The sequence below is a fragment of the Myxine glutinosa genome, chromosome 11 (genome assembly GCF_964187855.1).
Source record: "Myxine glutinosa chromosome 11, kmMyxGlut1.1, whole genome shotgun sequence".
NCBI lineage: Eukaryota > Metazoa > Chordata > Myxini > Myxiniformes > Myxinidae > Myxine > Myxine glutinosa.
Window position 1 is genome coordinate 110,563,211 of NC_136271.1, and position 20,405 is coordinate 110,583,615.

A 20,405-nucleotide genomic window follows, 5' to 3' on the forward strand; every position below is an offset into this window, starting at 1 on the left:
TCAATGGATAATTGCTAATGTCATACCAATCATTATTTGATCTCACATACCTTAGAATATATGCCAATGTATACATATACACAAAGAATATATATTAGGGGGTGCTTACCTTAATTCGTTGTGTAGGGGTGCTTAACTTAATTCTTTGTGTATATATGACCCATCGCTTCGCTGGTGGCAATACCAATCTTATGTTATAGATAGATATGCACTTGAGGTCATGTGCGTCTTCCTCTCCGTGAAACACCATGCCGCATCAGTCTGCCACCCCTCACATATGACGAATACATTGCACAGGCCAAGAGGGAAATTCTACCTTTTTTGCGTACGTAATAAATAGATGGTATTGTGTTTTGACCGACAGATTTTGAGAGAAAAAATTTAAACTTATTAAATAGTTTAACCCTTTAAAAATCGTGTGAATATATTGGAATAATCAGCTGCTTTTTCGTTCGTATTCTTTTCTCACCTGTATTGCAAGTAGAGCGACCTGTTTGTGATGCTTTAAAAGGCGGTGTATAATCAGAAACACTGTTTAACTAGCCGAAACCCGTGGAACATCCACGGAAGGGAGGATGTGGTGTATGGATAGAGTGTACCATTATGGATGGCATAGGGGATTTGCTTGTCCGAGTAAGAGTTAGGAAGAAAGATGAGAATGAAGAGTGCGTATATGAACAGCGATCGCCGACACCGGCACAAATGCATGCTCTGGATTGTCCACTCAGTGGACGGCTTGCTTTCGCCTTCGCCTGTCCAATCAGCGGACGGCTTGCTTCGCCTTCGCCCAGCAGACGCCAATACGATGGCGTCGTATCGGCAGTTAATCGGATGCTTTTGGGCCCCATCGTCGGCTAATTCAGATTTTTCGAGTATGGCTGTACGTGATAAACAAAGAGCGCGGTTCGTAGATCGTAAATCCATTAGTGCCTTGGGCATCGGGTCACTGGGTGCGGCGTAAAAGGGATAACAAAGTCGAGTCCTTACGCTATTATTATATAGATAGGGAGATATATTAGTGTTATCTATGTATTAAAAAGGAGCCGTGTCTGTCTGTCTATTTGTTTGTTGCGTTATAACTTGAGAAAGGATGAACGGATTTCAATAAATCCAACTACCGTAGATTCAGGGAACTTCTGAGAAGGTTTGTGATAGAAAAAAAAATAATTACGATTTAAAAAAAAAAGTGTATAATGGGCACATGTGTCGCACTGCAAATGCCAACGTGTATGGAGGGCAGGATCTTCCAGGAATCCTTTTTTGTTCTTGCTCCATAAATTAGCCATCACAGTTATGTAGAGGAAACGGAAAGGAGCCCATCGGGCAGAGCCGTCGAGAACAGTGTTGTGTGTGTGTGTGTGTGTGTGTGTGTGTGTGTGTGTGTGTGTGTGTGTGTGTGTGTGTGTGTGTGTGTGTGTGTGTGTATGCATGCATGTCCCCTCAAACGTATACCAATCAGAACTGAGAATCTCGTCACATGACAGGGTGATGTGATTACGTCTGATGTGATTACGTCTGATGTCATTACGTCTGATGTCATTACGGCCGTGCAGCGGCTGACTCCACACACCGCCATGTTGATTTATGTGCCGTTCAAGCCGAACTAATCATTGAACCTGTCATATATCACAATCCCCATGCTCTACCTTTACGTTTTTCATTCAGTGTGAAACACAAACAAACCGATTGTTAAAATGACCTTGAAATATCGAGAACATCGGGCGTTACATCTCTTTCAACAATACGTACTGTACGTATAGGCCTTAGGCGTTATGCTTCACCTTCGGACAGCTTCGGACAAATTAAGCCCAGGTTTCTAAATACAGTAGTGTATCGTTTCAGTCGTATCGTTTTCGTAGTAATAATAATAATATAGTAAATATAACCATAATACTTTAATCCCAATGTCGTAAATGGAATGTTAATGGATTGAAGCGGTGTATGGTTCATGATCAATGATGATCGGTGTTCGGCACGAATATTAATAACCGAGGAAGTAAGAAATTCACCTCGGTTTTTTGATAGTAATATCATTTTCGAAATAATGATAACGTAACATTAATATTTTAGCAAATCTAATCATTACGCTAATCCATTCGTAGTGACTGCAAACGTAATGGAAGTTAAAATATATCATCTTTTACACGACCGGTCAAAAGTTTTAGAACACCTCAATTTTTCCAGTTTTAATTGAAATGTACGCAGTTTAATGTCCAGTGAATAACCTGAAATGGTACAAGGGTAAGCAGTAAACTGCTCGAGGTAAAAAAAAAAAAGTTTAGGTTTGCAAAAACGGGAAAATAATGTAAATTGCACAGTTATATTGTAAAAAAAAAAAGGTCTTCTTCAGGGAACAAGTAATGGGTTAACAACTTACAGCTGTTCTGCAGAAATGTAAGTAAATTAAGCCTTGAAAGTTGATGCAAACAATTCCTACAGGTCTCCCAACCTCTGTTGATTACTTGATTACAAAGCCCCTGTCTGTATAAAAACAGTATTGGAACAGACTGATATCACACCCTCTGGAGCATTATTTGGACAATATTGCACTGCAGGAAGTAGTATATTGGAAACTGGAGGAAACTCTGACAGGAAGAGATCTGGCAGACCCAAAGCCACAACAGAATCAGAAGACAAGGTTCTGAGAGTTAACAGCTTGCGTGATAGGCGGCTCACAGGCCAACAGCTTAACACTGGTCGAAGTAAGCAAGTCTCAGTTTCAACTGTGAAGAGAAGACTTCGAGCTGCAGGTTTCACATGTCGAGTGGCAGTAAGAAAGCCATTGCTAAGATGGCAAAATAAGAAAAAGAGGCTTGCCTGGGCCATGAAGCACCGCCAGTGGACTACTGAAGACTGGTCTTATGGACCGATGAATCAAAATTTGAAATTTTTGGTTCATCATGCAGGGTTTTTGTACGCTGTCGAGTAGGCGAAAGGATGCTTCCTCAGTGTGTGACACCAACTGTCAAACATGGAGGAGGAAGCGTGATGGGCTGGGATTCTTTTGCTGGATCCAGAGTTGGAGACTTGCACAGAGTGACTGGCACCCTGAACCAAAAAGGCTACCACAGCATTTTGCAGCGCCATGCAATACCCTCTGGTATACGCCTAGTTGGTCAGGGGTTCATCCTACAGCAAGATAATGACCCTAAACACACCTTCAGGCTATGTCAAAACTACCTTCGAGGAAAAGAACAAGACGGTAGGCTTCAAATCATGGAATGGCCAGCACAGTCTCCAGACTTAAACCCCATCGAGCTGGTTTGGGATGAACTGGACAGAAGGGTGAAAGTAAAGCAACCTACAAGTGCAACACATTTGTGGGAACTTCTGCAACAGTGTTGGGAAGAACTTCCCGAACAATATTTGATTTCCACTGCAGAAAGAATGCCACGAGTGTGTTCGGCGGTTATATCTGCAAAAGGTGGCTACTTTCATTTGCTGAGTCAAAAATTTAAATTAAATTTTGTTAAACAAAATGATTCTATGATTTCTTTTTTATCTCCAATTGTTTATTTGTTCTATGCTTAATTTCAGAGTACATTGAGACATTAAACTGCGTAAACATATTAAAGTAGTGGCAGTTTTATATCCGTTACGTCATTACGTCTATGATGTCATTACGACGGCTGACTCCACCGACTGACATTTTAATTTGCAAATAGGCCTACACCCGCACACTACGGGAGTGGCAGGAAAGGTCATCTATCTTTGGGATATATAGATTACAGACGATCTATGGTCTGGTCTCAAGAACATTGGATTGTGTTAATTTACCAAGTTTCTTGTGAAGAGATCGCCAAGTGGTTAAAGCATTCGAGCAAGCACTCCATTCAAAATCTTTAAGGAACGGCTGGCTTGGCAAGCACTAGCTAGCTGCTTGGTAAATGAGAACACCTCCAAACCCTGTGGGGTATATCGATTACCGTAGATCTTCCCTCAGTTCTAAGTAAAACTTACCTCATGGATATCGAGATTCCTCCAAATTTCTTTGTTTAATGTTATAAGCAGCATTAACGACTGTTTGAAAAGCTAATAATATGTGTTTGTGGTTTATAATATTTTACAAGCCCGGCTAAGCCGCTGTTAAGACTTTTGGTCTTGTTGAAGTGTACCAACACATTATAATAATAATAATAATAATAATAATTCATTTATTTTGTATCGCGCTTTTCCAGAAGCCCAAAGGCGCTTTGACAGAGTGGAAAACATAATGCATAACAATACATGAAAACAACAATTGCAAAAAGACAAGAATCAATAGGGAAATATTTAAAGCAAAAGGAGGGAGAAGTAGAAGAGATAGTCAGGGGTTAAATGCTGTGGGTTGAATGTTGAATGCAGTGTTGAACAGGTGGGTCTTTAGTGATGTTTTGAATGTGGTGAGTGAGGAGGAGTCTCTGATGGTGTGAGGTAGTGAGTTCCAGAGGGTGGGAGCAGCGATGGAGAAGGCCCTGTCCCCCCAGGATCTGAATTTGGTCCGGATGGAGGGGGTCAGGAGGTTGGTACCAGCAGAGCGGAGGTTGCGGGTGGGAGTGTGTCTGGAGAGGAGGTCAGCCAGGTAGGATGGGGCCAGGTTATGGAGGGCTTTGTATGTCAAGAGGAGGATTTTGTACTGGATTCTCTGGGGGATGGGGAGCCAGTGAAGCTTGTAAAGGACGGGGGTGATGTGGTCACGGGTCCGGGAATGGGTGAGTAGACGGGCAGCGGAGTTCTGAATGTATTGGAGTTTATTGGTGATTTTTGAGGGTGAACCATAGAGGAGGCTATTGCAGTAGTCCAGACGGGAGGTGATGAAGGCGTGGATGAGGGTTTCTGCAGCCGTGGAGGAGAGGGATGAGCGGAGACGGGCAATGTTTTTCAGGTGAAAGAAGGCTGACTTTGTGATCTGTTTAGTGTATTTGTCGAAGGAAAGGGTTTGGTCAAAGATGACGCCAAGATTCCGGATGTGAGGGGAGGTGGATACTGGGATACCGACGATGTTGAGGGCAAAGTTATGGGTGGATTTTGTGAGCGTTTTTGGGCCAATGATAATTATTTCAGATTTATCACAGTTAAGCTTGAGGAAGTTGATTTGAAGCCAGGATTTTATTTCAGTGATGCAGTTTGTCAGGATAGAGTGGGTGTCGGTGGAGACGGACTTGGTGGAGATGAAAAGCTGGATGTCATCGGCGAAGCAGTGGAATTGGAGACCATGACGGCGGATTAAGTGACCGAGGGGGGACAGGTAAAGGATGAAGAGGAGGGGGCCAAGAACTGAACCTTGGGGGACACCTTGGGGGAGGGGAGCAGTGGGGGATTTGCAGTTATTGATGGAGATGAACTGGCGTCTGTCAGAGAGGTATGATTTAATCCAAGAGAGGGCAGTGCCGGTAACGTTAAAGTGGATTCAAGTCGGGTGAGGAGGATGGTGTGATCGATGGTGTCAAAGGCGGCGCTGAGGTCGAGGAGGACGAGAATGTTGAGGTTGCCAGCGTCAGAGGAGAGGAGAAGGTCGTTGGTGATTTTGAGGAGAGCAGTTTCAGTACTGTGGTTGGAGCGGAATCCGGATTGGAATGTTTCATACAGGTTATTGGCAGAGAGATGATGTTTGAGTTGAGTGGCTACAGCGCGTTCCAAAACTTTTGACAGAAAGGGTAGGTTGGAGATGGGTCTGAAGTTGTTTAGGGTGTCAGGGTTTAGACCAGGTTTTTTTAGAATGGGGGTAACAGCAGCAATTTTGAGGGAAGGTGGGACGATGCCTGTAGACAGGGAGGAGTTTATTGTTGCAATGATAAGTGGGAATGTGGGAATTATGTCAATAATGTCAATTATGTCAATAATGTGGGAAATGATAAGTGGGAATTATGTCAATAATCCGGATCTGGTAGTTAATAATATTGTTAAAAAAGATGGATATCAATTAGGTGCAGTATTTTCGGTTTAGTTTCTGTTATTGTCATTTAAAATTTCCGATTAAACAACTTCAACAACAAGAACACAACAACAACAACAAAGGTGGATGCGGAACAATGTAGTTTGTCCAAAATGGCGAAATTCAAAAGTATTCACAGTTTGTTTTTTTTCTTCAAAAAGACAGATTTAAAGGACCATGATCTGCATGCTGAAAGAAGGTAAGAAAAAGTTAAACTATTAAAATTTGGTTTTGTAACTCCAATAACTGCTAGAGCATTCTCAGTCAGTGATTACGTGTAGGCCTCCAGCCGTGTTGTTGGTAATATATTTTGTTGGTTTGGTCCTTCATCGTGATCGTGAACTATCTCGCATTGAAGGAAGAGAGCACACTGTGTGTTGTGACGTAATCTAACCATTTCGTAGTACACGAGAGATCCAGAGTTCTTATCCCATCATATGAACATTTAATTATTTATTTTTAATCAAAACGAATCAACAGCTGAAGCGTACGCATTGATGATGTGTATCACATTAAAGATTCATTTTATCCTTCTAGAGTCTAGAGCCTAGACTGTTCTTCATTTTAGTCGGCGGAGGCATTATGTTTTCAGGTTGTCCGTCCATCCATCTGTGATAGGTTTTCATTACCGCGATAACTTGAGAACGGCTGAAGGGATCTTCGTCAAACTTGGTGCAGGTTTGTATAATAATGTAAAGATTAACTGATTCGATTTTGAGGTCAAAGGTCAGAGGTCATGTTAGGTAAAAATCCTGTTACCGCGATAACTTGTGAACCAGTGATGGGATTTTGCCCAAACTTGGTATTAGTATTGTCGTGTCCACGGGGCTAACACCCCAAGATGACGAATGACCGAAACGAGCTTTAACTCTGAGGCGTATTTCGAACTTGGCGGGATTATTTCTGGTGCTTGCGTGAAGGTTCGAAGTCTTACCTGGGACGGATGGCCGACACAAGGTTAATCCGAACCCACAAAACAAAGAAACGAACCAGGACAAGGAAAGTAAAATTCAACAAATAATGAATTTATTCCAAGTAATTGTAAACCAAATAAAATTCAATCCCACTCCTTCCTTCAGGTCTTTAAAACAGCTATTCACCACCATCTCCTATCCACCAAAGTGTGTATTCGGTCTCCCCGTTTCATAAAATGTATCGTTTGATACGTATAATGCTTTAAAACTGTTTTTTTTTTTTTTTTTTTTACCTCAGAAGAGATCAACATTTACCTCAGCGAATGCCAATCGCGGTGTCAGTATTTGATGAACTTATAAAGACTTAGGTGAGTTATAAGTGTGACAAGCATGTGCACGGGATTCTTCCCAGAAGAATGAGTGGTCGCATTAGCTTGTACGACTTAAAATGAGCGAGTTTTGTTTTGGCGTTTGGGCCAGTTTTACATGTTGTATCCCTAAGGAATGAAACGAACGTTTTCCTGGCTTACAATTTTATTTGAAGTCACACATGCCTCAAAATACACTCACTGATATAGAATTGAACGCTGAATCCGAAAATGTAAGTGAAATTGCTTTTTTTTTTTTTTTTTTACATTATCTTCTATATATTCTAAATATATATCTGTGCAGTGTCTGTCTTGTCTTGTGTTGTCACTGAACTACTCCCTCAAACTTTTGTGAAATCGTACTATTCCAACTTGACCCATGGCGGGAGTATGCGCTCTACTGAGTGGCGTTCTAGTTTATTTATGGGATTTGTGGTGGCATCCACGAGATTGGGTGGACCACATTTTTGGAATGTATTGGAAGAGTCCATTTGGTTAAATCTGTCTTGCCATTTGATTTGTACAAAATATATGTGGAGGGAAGCCCTGTCTTAAAATACAAAAGTTGCATCAGGTGTGAGAAGGCCGAATGACTCATTCTGCATTTGCTACCCAGATCATGTGTCCCTGATTCCTCGCTCTCTGTACCCACACTACTCAGTCACAACCAGCTGCTCTTGAATTCTGTGTTGTTTGCACCTGTGAAGGTGACAAGTTTCTGGCAACACTCAACTGATTCTGCAACTGGATCGGATGGTATCGACTCACGTGCCCTAAAAACGGTGCTCTGCTGCTTTTGCACTTCCTTTCTCTGCCCTTTTGACCTTGTCATTTTGCCTAGGTCATCTTTCATCTGCTTGGAAATCAGTCAACATCACTGCATTACATAAACGGTACAAAAACTGATTCCCTTAACGACAGAATTATCAGCTTACTCCCAATCATCAGCAAGGTCATGTAATCCATCATCGCTGTTGACATCAAGTCATTCCTTGTTTCCAACGGCCTAATCTCAGATCATCGAGTCCAATTCAGACTAGATAATTCTACCCTGAACATGCTGCTTCTGCTCTCTCAAGAATGGATGGAGGCCCTCAATGTCAGAAATGAGATCAGGACCATCTCTCTCGACATATCTCGAGCATTCAATACAGTCTGGCATCCTGCCTTACTCTCCAAACTCTCTGCCTATAGCATCCAAGGCCAACTCCAAGGCTGTCCTGAGAATTTGCGTCTGTATCCATCTTATCCACCCCGTGCATCCAACCCTAGCCCTCATTCTTCCCCACATCACTTAGTCATGTGAAAAAGTAAGTACACCCCATGTAAAGTTTTGACTTTTTCAACATATTTCAATATACAGCTATTTGATCTTCATTTCAACAATATTGATAGATAAAGGTGATATAATACAACAAATATCATGAAACATTTACATTTTGTAGTCCATTGTATAATTTAAATAAACATAAATGCAAATTTTGCATGTGGAAAAAGTAAGTACACCCTTGGCTCCAATAGGTGGTATTGCCCCCTTTGGCAGAAACAACCTCAAGTAGGCGTTTCTTATAACTGTCTACCAGTCTCTGACATCGACTGGGAAATTTTTTTGCCCACTCCTCCATGCAGAATTCTTTCAGCTGTGCGATGTTTGAGGGGTTTCTTGCATGCACAGCTCGTTTCAAATCCCCCCACAACATCTCGATGGGATTTAGATCTGGGCTTTGACTTGGCCATTCCAGAACCCTCCATTTCTTTATTTTCAGCCATTCCTTGGTGGATTTACTGGTATGTATAGGGTCATTGTCATGTTGCAAGGTCCACCTTCGGTTGAGCTTCAACTTCCCGATAGATGGCCTCACATTATCCTCAAGCACCCTCTGCTACAATGAAGAATTCATAGTGGATTCTATGATGGTGAGCTGCCCAGGCCCTGATGCAGCAAAGCTGCCCCAAACCATAATGTTTCCACCACCATGCTTTACAGTTGGTATCAGGTTCTTGTGGTCAAATGCTGTCTTTGGTTTTTGCCAAACATGTCTTCTGGTACTGTGGCCAAATAGCTCTACCTTTGGCTCATCTGTCCAGAGCACATTGTTCCAGAAGTGCTGGTCTTTGCCGAGGTGTTCATTGGCAAACTTTAGTCTTGCCCTGATGTTCTTTCTGGACAGCAAAGGTTTCCTCCTGGCACACCTCCCATGTAGATCAAATTTGTGCAGCCTCTTTCTCATGGTAGACTTGTGCACTTTGACATCAACAGTGGCAAGAGCTACCTGTAGGTCCCGTGATGACATTCTGGGGTTCTTAGAGACTTCTTTCAGCATCTTGCGGTCTGCGCTCGGGCTGAACTTGCTGGGGTGGCCTGGCCTGAACAAGTTGGCAGTTGTTTGGAATCTTCTCCACTTGTAGATGATCTTCCGGACAGTCGAATGATTGATTTCAAATTGTTTGGAGATCTTTTTAAATCCCTTCCCAGACTCGTAGGCATCTATAACCTTCTTTCTGAAGGCCTCAGAGAGCTCTTTTGATCGAGGCATGGTGACGCCGCACACTTCAACAACAAAGAGCAAACCAAACTAAATGTCTGAGGTTTAAATAAGAGGTTCCTCCAAGATCCTCTCTAACGATGTTCTAATCATTTGCACCTGAGCTGGTGCACCTGATTCTAATTTTAGGTATTTGAAGTAGTGATAAACGTAGGCGTGTACTTACTTTTTCCACATGCGAAATTTGCATTTATGTTTATTTAAATTATACAATGGACTACAAAATGTAAATGTTTCATGATATTTGTTATATTATATCACCTTTCTCTATCAATATTGTTGAAATGAAGATCAAATAGCTGTATGTTGAAATATGTTGATAAAGACAAAACTTTACATGGGGTGTACTTACTTTTTCACGTGACTGTATTTCTCCAAGTTTCCCTCTATTTTGGTCCTCAACCCTGCTGCTGGTGTCCCCCACTTCCCTGCTCCTCTTTCTAATTTCCCTTTATTTTGTTCCATCGTTGTCTGTTCTATGTCCTCGCTCCTCCACGAGCCTCAGCATTGTATACAAAAAATAAGATGTCCACATTGTGCACCACAAAGGATACTTTCACAAATGCTTTATTCACATAACCCAACTGTCAAGTTGGCCCTTTATTGAGACCCCTATTCTGTTCAAAAACAAAAGAAACTCTTTACAAGTTCCTACAACAAATCAAACTTCGCATGAAATGTTTTTATTTTGGCAGAGTGACATCTGGTACACTGTTTCCCTGTCCTCCACTTGGCATCATTTTTAGTGCTCCATAGTCTAACCAAAGGGGTGTACAGAGAGACAAAGACATTGTAGATGAGTGGCAGAGAGGAAAGGGGCACGAGGTGGTCAGCAACAGTAAAAAAAAAGAGGGGGAGGTGGTGGCCATGCTTCCTTGTCATGGAAGGTAGGGGATGGGTAGGATGAGTGGGTGGCAGAATACACCAGCGAATTTTACAAAGGGATACAACTGGATTACAGTGAGTATACAAGGAGGTTCTTCTTTCTATTTTTGAGGAAATTTGTGATAAGCCATGTCATGTTATATCAAGCGGTGATTAAAACAATTTTTCCTGATCAATTCGTGCCACTTTGATTTGATTATAAAAAGCTGCTTGTAAGTAAGCATGACATTCTACTTAGACAAATCCCAAAAATAAACATGTATCTTAAACATTGACATTTGATCTGCTGCTCAAGCGCTCCAACATGAAAACTGGTTAGTCTTTATGAAAACGTGACACGTCTGCTAATCAATCCGTGACATCATATTTGATTGACCAATGAATGAAACAGTTAATCAGACAGGATAAATCGTTAAATCAACACAATTTACTAATCCTAAAAGACATTGCGATGTTTTATAAAATTGATTAAAAAAATCCATGAATGTCAATATGAGAGACATTAAAAATACATTTAAGATCATTAATATAGAACTAGCCGAAACCCGTGGAACATCCACGGAAGGGAGGATGTGGTGTATGGATAGAGTGTACCATTATGGATGGCATAGGGGATTTGTTTGTCCGAGTAAGAGTTAGGAAGAAAGATGAGAATGAAGAGTGCGTATATGAACAACGATCACCGACACCGGCACAAATGCATGCTCTGGATTGTCCACTCGGTGGACGGCTTGCTTTCGCCTTCGCCTGTCCAATCAGCGGACGGCTTGCTTCGCCTTCGCCCAGCAGACGCCAATACGATGGCGTCGTAAGATGGCGTTGTATCGGCAGTTAATCGGATGCTTTTGGGCCCCAACGTCGGCTAATTCAGATTTTTCGAGTATGGCTGTACGTGATAAACAAAGAGCGCGGTTCGTAGATCGTAAATCCATTAGTGCCATGGGCATCGGGTCACTGGGTGCGGCGTAAAAGGGATAACAAAGTCGAGTCCTTACGCTATTATTATATAGATGCTGCTTCTTGGGATCATTCAAAGAGTATGCAGCGTTTGGCTGCTGGTTACATCATCACCATGGGTTGTGGCCTAGCTGCTGATGCAGTGACCTCTGTCAGTGGCAGAAAAATTTGAGTTTTGACCAGGATCTTGGCGATAACTTGCATAGTCTTCATAGTAAGACACCGTGGGACACTTCAATAAATCTATCAATATTTGCAGGCTCCAACTCTCCTGGTTGGAGAAGTTCTCCCAATAGTTCTCCCGATATTTTATGCTTCTTAATGGCATCTACCAGTCACCCAGTACCTTTCAGAAAACTCCCAGTTTCACAAGAATCCCGCTTATCGATGACTTGCACACTTTTGTATTCGTACAGTCATGTTTCTGTCCTTCATTCAATGTGATGCTACAGCTGATACGCAATTGTCGACCGGCCCAATCATGTCAAATACAGGTCAATCGGAGAGAAGGTTGGGGAGAAACTAGAGTTTTGGAGAAGGAGAGGAATTATTTTCGCAAACACTTGGTTTGAGCAGAAGCAACGATGGAACACGTAAATACAAAATGTGACACAAGCGAACTCATCTGTACTACATTTTAGACAAAGATGATGGGAATAACGTTTAAAATGTGCACAGCTGTGTTGGTGCAGATGCAGATCAAAATTTAGTTGGATTGATTTGGAAGACAATTTGAAAATGGTTGAAGGAACAACAAAAATAAGGAAAAAGTGTAATCTCGAAAAATTGATGGGACGGAATGAGAAGGATTTTGTTGAAGTTGTTTCATGTATATAATCGGTATCGTAGGGACGGTTCATATAAATGAGCAATAAAAACTTTTGAAATGACATGAATTCTAACGAGGCTTTTTTTGCATGCGCTGTGTCTGTGTGTGTTTTCAGTGACTCGGTTTGTGATGGAACTGTCCAAGTTCGGTTCAGTTCTGCTGGCCGAGTACTTTTAACCTGCCTTTGCTTTCAGCGAAATCTGTAAATTAACCCACGTGCAGAAACTGAAAAATGGAGTTAAGTAATTGGTTTATCGGTTTATGATTGAAGAATAACTAATTTATAGTTGAATGTTATATTTTGAACACAAATCGGAATGTGAATCGGAAAACAAACCTGTAGTTTAACAGTACTTTGGCTCTGAATTCGTCCCAAGCTTGCATGTGCGCACGGGAGTGAGATAATATTTTTTACTCTGTCTGCCTGTCTCGCAGTCAAACCAAATTAAAAATCATTCCAGACAGAAAACGTACTGTATTTAGCGATGTCATAAAGGACACAAACAACAGGCACAAATAACCAATGTTCCGTGTTAAATAAAGTGGTGTAAAAGACTCTGTATTAACAGCAGTAAAATTCCGAAAAGAATATTGTACAACCTTTAAAACCTGTATTTTATTTTCATTTTATTATATGCTTGAACACAATTATATACTTGAACACAATCGCCTTTCTAGCACTCTCAAAAACCTTTCATTTAGCAGTAATTGGACAAAATATTATGCCATTTTATATCATCTTGACCAATCAAATTTGCTGCTTACAGTCCCCGCCCATGTCCTTTTCCACAGCGTAGCCCAGAGGGCAATGCCGCCGAAAACAGCGTTTGTCTGTCTGTATGTATGTCCCCAACAAACGTACACCAATCAGAGTTGAGGATCTGGTCACATGACAGGGGGACATCATTTAGTAACTTATACAGTTGCATATTTTACTATATAACCTTCTGTGAAAATAAGGAAATATAATAACCTTTTGTGGAACGTTTCAGGGGTCCCAGCGGGTGCTGTAAGGTAGGTAGTAGGTTTCAGAAATTTCTCAACACAATTATGATTTTAAAATGCGATCGACACTGACCTTGCTCCCAAATCCGGAAGTGAGCAGATGATGATTGTTCGCTGGTTTGATAATATCTCAATACAATCGTGATTTAACATTATATTTTGATATATTAATATTAATTTGTGATTGGAATGATGAATGATGCTGTTTGGAATGAAAATATAGAGATATTGAGTTTAAAGCAGAATGAGGAAATGACGTAAGGGTTTCCATCCGTGACATTCACGGATTCCGCATTTGCAGTTTCGCCATTGACTGGATATAGCGACATTCAGACTGGGTACGTTTTTTGTCCAAGTCCTTCACGGACCTGCTGTCAATGCCTGACGTTCGACTGAAGGTGGCACAGGAATGTGGAATTTATTGGTTCATCGTTTGCCATTCACCATTTTTTTACCCAAGCCATTCACGAACCTGAAGGTCCATGCCTGAAGTCAAAAAATTTTTTAATACTTACATTATTTGCTATCCCCACCCAGGTCATACTATCCTCCTCAACTAAAGTATCAAACAAGCCCAGCTACGCCATTGATAGACTTTCGGTCCTGTTCTCAATACTGTGCGGGCAAGGTGTTTTATGAACTCTCTCGTTCAAATCGCCCTTCAAACATAATTTTCAGCATTTAGCTGGAATAGCAATTTCAAAATGAATAACCATAATTTTTGTTTCTCGATGCAAATTGAACTCATGAAAATATAGGAAATGAGAAATATCCTTGGATGAGAGGTATTGAGTTTGTACCATTTCCTGTTAGTACAGGTAAGCGGTGGCAGTGGTTATAACACACGTGTGTGTGTATATATATATATATATATATATATATGTATATATATATATATACTGTATATATATATATATATATACTGTATATATATATATATATATATATATATATATATATATATATATATACTGTATATGTGTATATATATATATATATATATACACATCAAAAATTCATCAAAAATCAAATGTGGTTCATCAAAAGTGGGTTCATCAAAAGTGGGTTCATCAAAAATGTAGTGGTCTGAGAGGGTCATTAACCAGTGTGGCAGCTACATTCAAATGTAAGGTGTGCACAGAGGGAGCTGCAGATGGAGGAAATGTTGAGTTGGATCTTGGAGACGGCGTGAAGCTGGAAGGTGTGAAAACATTTTGCTACCTCGGAGACATGCTGAATGGAGAAGGTCGATCAGACTCGGCAACGGTTGCTCGAGTGAGATGTGCATGGAAGAAGTTTCGGGAACTGAGTGGCGTGCTGATGAGGAGGAGAGTGTCGCTGAAACTGAAGGGAAAGGTGTATGCTGCATGTGTGAGAAGTGTTATGATTTATGGGAGCGAGACATGGGTAATGAATGTAGAGCAGCAACGAAGGCTGGAAAGGGTGGAAATGCGAATGGTTCGATGGATGTGCGGAGTATTGTTGAGAGAGAGGAAGACAAATGATGAATTGCGAAAGATGATGGGAATATTGCCTGTGATTGATGCTGTGAAGAGGAACAGGTTGAGATGGTTTGGTCATGTATTGAGGAAGGATGAAAGTGACTGGTTGAGAAGAGTGATGGAAGTTAATGTAGAAGGAAGTAGAGGACGGGGAAGACCGAGAAAGACTTGGCTAAAGATGGTGGAAGAAGAAATGCGGGCAAGGGGGTTAACAAGGAGAGATGCAGAAAATAGGGCAAAATGGAGAAGATTGTCATGGGGACCGCAAGGCTAACCCCCGCTCTAGCAGGGAACATGGCCTTAAAATGCATGTTGTTGTATATATATTGTTGCGAATATGGAATTTGGCCTCCATATCCGCTTGTAAATATTCCCCTATTTCCCCAATACTCCCCAACTATCCCCAATCCCCCATTCCCTAGTCCCATTGTCTGTAAACAACACTCTGTAGAACCGACCTTCCCCTTTTTCCCCCATTAAATGTCGTGCCCAGGTCCACCGCATCTCACGTAGACAACTTTCGGACATCTTGCTAGTTATTCTTAGTCTATGTCAGTTAAGGACTCCTTTCCATTAATTCTGACTCTTCGTTGCACCAGAATGTGATTATATGGCACCAGTAGTGAGTTTAGGACCTTCCCATACCTCCTTCCATCTTCTTCCCCAAACAACAACAACAACAACAACTACAGCTACAACAACAACTACAACCACGGCGCGCGGGGGGAGTGTGCGTCCTCCCACCAGCTCGGTTAGCCGCCATGACCATGCGCTCCACGGGGTTACCACGAAGGGGCTCCCTGTCAGCCCCTCGTCAAGGGTGGAGCCGGTAACCCCCCCGCATGCACCCAATGAGAAGCAACGAGCCGATTCCATCTGGGGCGGAGCTAACGAGCCGAGGGCGTGTCACTCCCCGCCGGATATACGCAGCGACTTACCGGATGTGAATCAGATGCGCCCCGAGCTTGAAGAGGAAGAACCAGTCACTACCTCCGAGCGCTGAGAGACCTCCTGCATCTACTGGACCGTACAGTACCCTGTCCTTGAGCCAAGAGTGCACCTTGAGCCATCGATACCCGCTTTCCTTGCCATCAATCCCCGTGTGAGTCAGCCTTTTGTCCCGTTTATCTGTCGTCTGTTGGGGTTAATATAAGACCGTAATTAAGTGCCTATCTTACTATGCTGTACCTCTCATCCCTGTAATCTGACCTTCCGCCCTAATATAATCTCCTCCGGAGGTCTTGAGAACCGTATCCCTGGTGTCGTGTCATTTTAATCCCAGCCGTGTGTCTTTTCCTTCATTGATCTAGCGTAGCGCGATTAGTCAACGTTCGGGTATAATCGGGTAACTTGTGCAGACGTGGTCATACCAAACCGCTCGGTAAATAACATCTAAGCCGCGTCTGTAACAATTGGTGTCGAGGAGTGGAATTCGGACCCGGGACTAAATTTATTAGGCCCAAATTTGTAGTAGAATCGGTTCGGAGCGCGTTTCCCGCGCGAAATTATAACGGCGAAATTTGATTTTGTGATACGAAAATAAAAACCCGAATTTTGAAAGTCGCGCTATGGCAGACCAAGACAGCTGGGGTCCGGTAGGGGAGAGTGAGGCAGGGTCGGTCCAGGACCAAATTGAGGGACATGAGGGACAGGAGGAGAGCGAAGCAGTGAGGGCGGCAGGGTCGCAAAATAGCGTTGTCGTGCACGTGGGTGTAGCGGCACCAAATTTAGCCGCGGCCGTGGTCGCGGTAGCCGAACCCGAGATGCCAATGAATTGGAACCTGTTTATGAAACAGATGATGGCCTTTATGGTAAAAACAGACGATAATTTCAAAGGGATGGAAAACAGGATGGGGAACCGGATGGAGGCTCAGAGAGAGCAATTGGGGGTAATGGGAAACGAAATGGGGGTAATGAGGGACGAAGCGAGGGGTACCAGTGAGGGGTTAGACAATAATTTTAAGGGATTAGACAAGAAATTTGGGAAGTTAGACAATAATTTTGAGGAGTTAGACAAGAAATTTGGGAGGTTAGACAATAATTTTGAGGAGTTAGACAAGAAATTTGGGAGGTTAGACAATTTTGAGGGGTTAGACAACGGGATAAAAGAGGTGAGAAATGGGTTAATGGGGGTAGAAAATAGAATGGCTGCCCAGGAGAATCAGATAGAGGGAGTGAAAAATGGGTTAGATGGGTTAGAAAACAGTATGGAAGGCAAATTGAGGGACATGAGGGACCAAGCGGAAAGGGAAGTTAACCAAATGGGGCAGCAGATAGAGGGGGTCAGAATGGGGGTAGAAGCCAAACTGGATGCTCACAGGGAGGAAATGGAGCAGATGAGGGTGGCATCTGGGCAGGAGATGCAAGTGATGGGAGAGGAGATCAGGAGAGGAGTGAGTGAGGAGGTCGGAGGAGTGCGCGAGGAGGTGAGGCACTGTAAGGAGCACATGGAGAAGGAGGTGAGAAAGGGGACTGTAAAATTACAAGGGGGCATAGAGGACCTGACGCAGGAGGTGGAACAGCTGACGGAGGGACAAAAAGAACTAACGGACCAGGTAAAGAAGAATACAGCGGTAATAGGAGGGTTAAAAGCGACACAAAATGACCTAAAAAATGACTTGGTAGCGACGAAGAGGGAATGTCAGATGGTACGTGAGGGACTGACAACGAGGTTGGACGAGGTGGTAGAGGTAATGGAGACGAAGGACCGGCAGGTGAGGACGCACATGGAAACGGTCAAGGTAGCCTTGGAGGACGAGCTGGAGGAGACGTACCGGGGAATAAAAGAGGTGAAGCAGAAACTAGAAGAAGTGGAAGAAGGGATGAGCGAAATTAAGAAGCGACGGAGAGGGGATAACAAAGAGATAAAAGAGGAAGTAAAAGAATTGGTCCAAAGTCTGTGTTTGGATCGTGATGATGTGCTCATTAACCGGATGAGGGATTCGCAGGTGATGGAGGAGAAGCGAAGAGGAAGAGGACCCGGTGTAAGTGGTGACCAATATGGTCGTGCGTATGATGCGCCAGGGGATTTAAGAAGCTTGGGGGTCGAGATGGACCCGGGTGTTCGTGAGAGGCCGTTGGTGAAGTGTGCGACAGGTCTGGTGTGCGAAAGAGGAGGTGTGCGAGAAAGTCCGACTTTGGGGTGTGTGAGGAAAAAGTGCGTGCCAAGGAGTGAGGGTGCTGGCGAGAGTGAGTCGGTCGTAGCGCGTGTGCGAGGGGGCACATGGAAGCGCGGTGTTGTGAGTGTTACAGAGGGTGTGACGGGAGAGTGTGCGCGAGAAAGGTGTGTGACGGACAGGTGCATGGGGAAAGAGTGCGCTGTCAAAGGCAAGGAAGAATGCACACCTGTGGTGAGTGTTACAGAGGGTGTGACGGGAGAGTGTGCGCGAGAAAGGTGTGTGACGGACAGGTACATGAGGAAAGAGTGTGCTGTCGAGAGTAAGGGTGAGTGCGCGGTCAAGAATGGAGGTGAGAGTAGTGAGAGTGACAAGGAGCATGAGTTGGGTGTGACAGGTGAGCGAGGATGTACACCTGGGATGGAAGGATGCACACCTGGAATGGTAGAGCGTGAGTGGGAATGCACGCTGGAGTTGGTGGTGAGGCACGTGGTTGGGTGTGCGAATGAGGGCACACCTGTGATTGTCACAGAGGAGGTGACAGGGGAGGGGGCGCGAAGACGTGTGTTGGTGAGGTGTGCGACCAACGAATGTGTGCCAAGGTGTTCGGTGGTCAGGTGTGTGACCAAGTCTGTGAGTGGAATGAGAGTACCTGGGTGTGTAAGGAAAGGTAGCATGGGAACGGCTGGATGTGTGAGCAAGGAACGGGCTGCGGGGTGTAAGCGTCCAGGTGAAGCATCGACGTTAGACGGGTTAGAGGTTAGAGCGACTTTTAGCCGAAGCGGGCCCTCGGTGCGTGCTGGGCCTCGCTTTGAACGGCCGCGTCCGTGCTCCACTAGGCGGAGCGGGCAGCCCGATAGAAAGGGTCGTCATGGCGACCACTTTTTGGTGAGAAGTGCCGGCAGGTCGAGATCGGGCAATTGGATGGCTCCACGCCGAGGTGGTGCGTGGGATCTCGGCCCGGGTAAGCCCCCGTCCCTGCACCGAATGCGGGACGTGTCCAGCCGCTGGCACCAAACAGCCCGCATTCATTGCTCGGCTTTACGAAGCCGGGCTTTGGACGGGAATTGGCGCACCGAGAGGCATTAGTGAGTAGACTGGGTGATGAGGATAGTGTTTTGGCCCCAAAATTAGAGAAAAACAAAATTTGATGATTGGCAAGGGATTGGCAGTAGTGATTGGCAGATGATGGGCAGTGATTGGCAAAATTTTTGATTTATTGAAATTTGATGTGCAAAATTGGTAGTGAGCGATGGGCCCGGTGGGTAAGGGGTGCATCCCTGCCACCCTTCCCATGTGGGGGCAAAGGAGCAATAGATTATGGGGTGTATGGCAGTGAAAACTAGCCCGGGTGGGTTAGGTTATATTGTAGGGATCTAGAAAGATGACATTAGGTAACGTTAAGTTTAGTTAGTGACTGATACCTGTAGTGGGGACGCAGGTAGATTAGTATGGATGATAATGACGAGGGAGCGCAATAGTTTAAAGGGACGACTGGGAAGCGCAAGTTTCAGAAGGGAGTAGTTAGCTGAGATGATGCCGTGTGTGTGAGAATGGAACAGGTGTGATTGCACAGGTGTGCAACTGGACAGGTGTGTGGAGCAGTGTGTGAGTAATGAGTGTTGTGGATCAGCGCGAATGCGCTTGGGGAGAGAAGGGTGCAGGTGGCACCCGGTGTGAGAGCACAGGTGTGCAAGTACAGGTGTGTGGAGAGAGTTGGAGTAAGTGGTACGGAGTGGTGTGCATGGTGCGAAGGTGTGGATGGGGGAAGAGTGGACCCCTTTCACGAGTACCCGGGGCGGGTAGTGTAAGTGTTAGGTAGAGGGTACAGGTAAATTGTGGTTGGATATTGGCATCTGTGGTGCGGTTGCAGAATGGTGTTGTGAATGGGTGCATTAGTGTTGTGGAAATGGCTGGGCGTGTAGCCTGTTAGTGTGTGTAGTTGGTTGGGCACTCCACCACTGTGAGGATGTCGGCCAGGTGAGGCCGCAGGTGGGCTCTGGGAGCCGGTAGTTGTGAGTGGGTGCCTGAGGATCCCGGGTGTGGATCGGGCAGCCCAGTGCCAGAGAGGGCACCGAGTGGGGAGAGCGCCAGAGGGCCTTCCCCAGGTAGTTAGGTTAGGGTAAGGAGCAGGTAAGCTCGGAGGCAACTGCAGTGGTGGGGGTGTGCAGGTGGGTAGACCCGCTGGGAGAGGTACACGTCACAGCCCGGAAATTGTGCGAGGGCACCGGGAGATGAATCGGGGGAGTGAGACCCCAAATTGAAAAGCACCACAGTTTGCTCAATGGGAATTGGTTTTTAGGACCCATAGTGTAAGAGGGCCAATGGTTTGGCCGGAGAAAGACCCCGGGTAGTGTAAAGTTGTTAAA

The 20,405-nt window shown here is 44.1% G+C and overlaps 1 protein-coding gene across 1 annotated transcript in view; it reads left to right on the top strand.

Annotated features, from left to right (window-relative positions):
- The window catches only part of LOC137416807 (synapse differentiation-inducing gene protein 1-like), a 44,821-nt gene that overhangs the window by 1,082 nt on the left and 23,334 nt on the right, over positions 1–20,405 (top strand). The gene's annotated exons all lie outside the window — the stretch shown is intronic.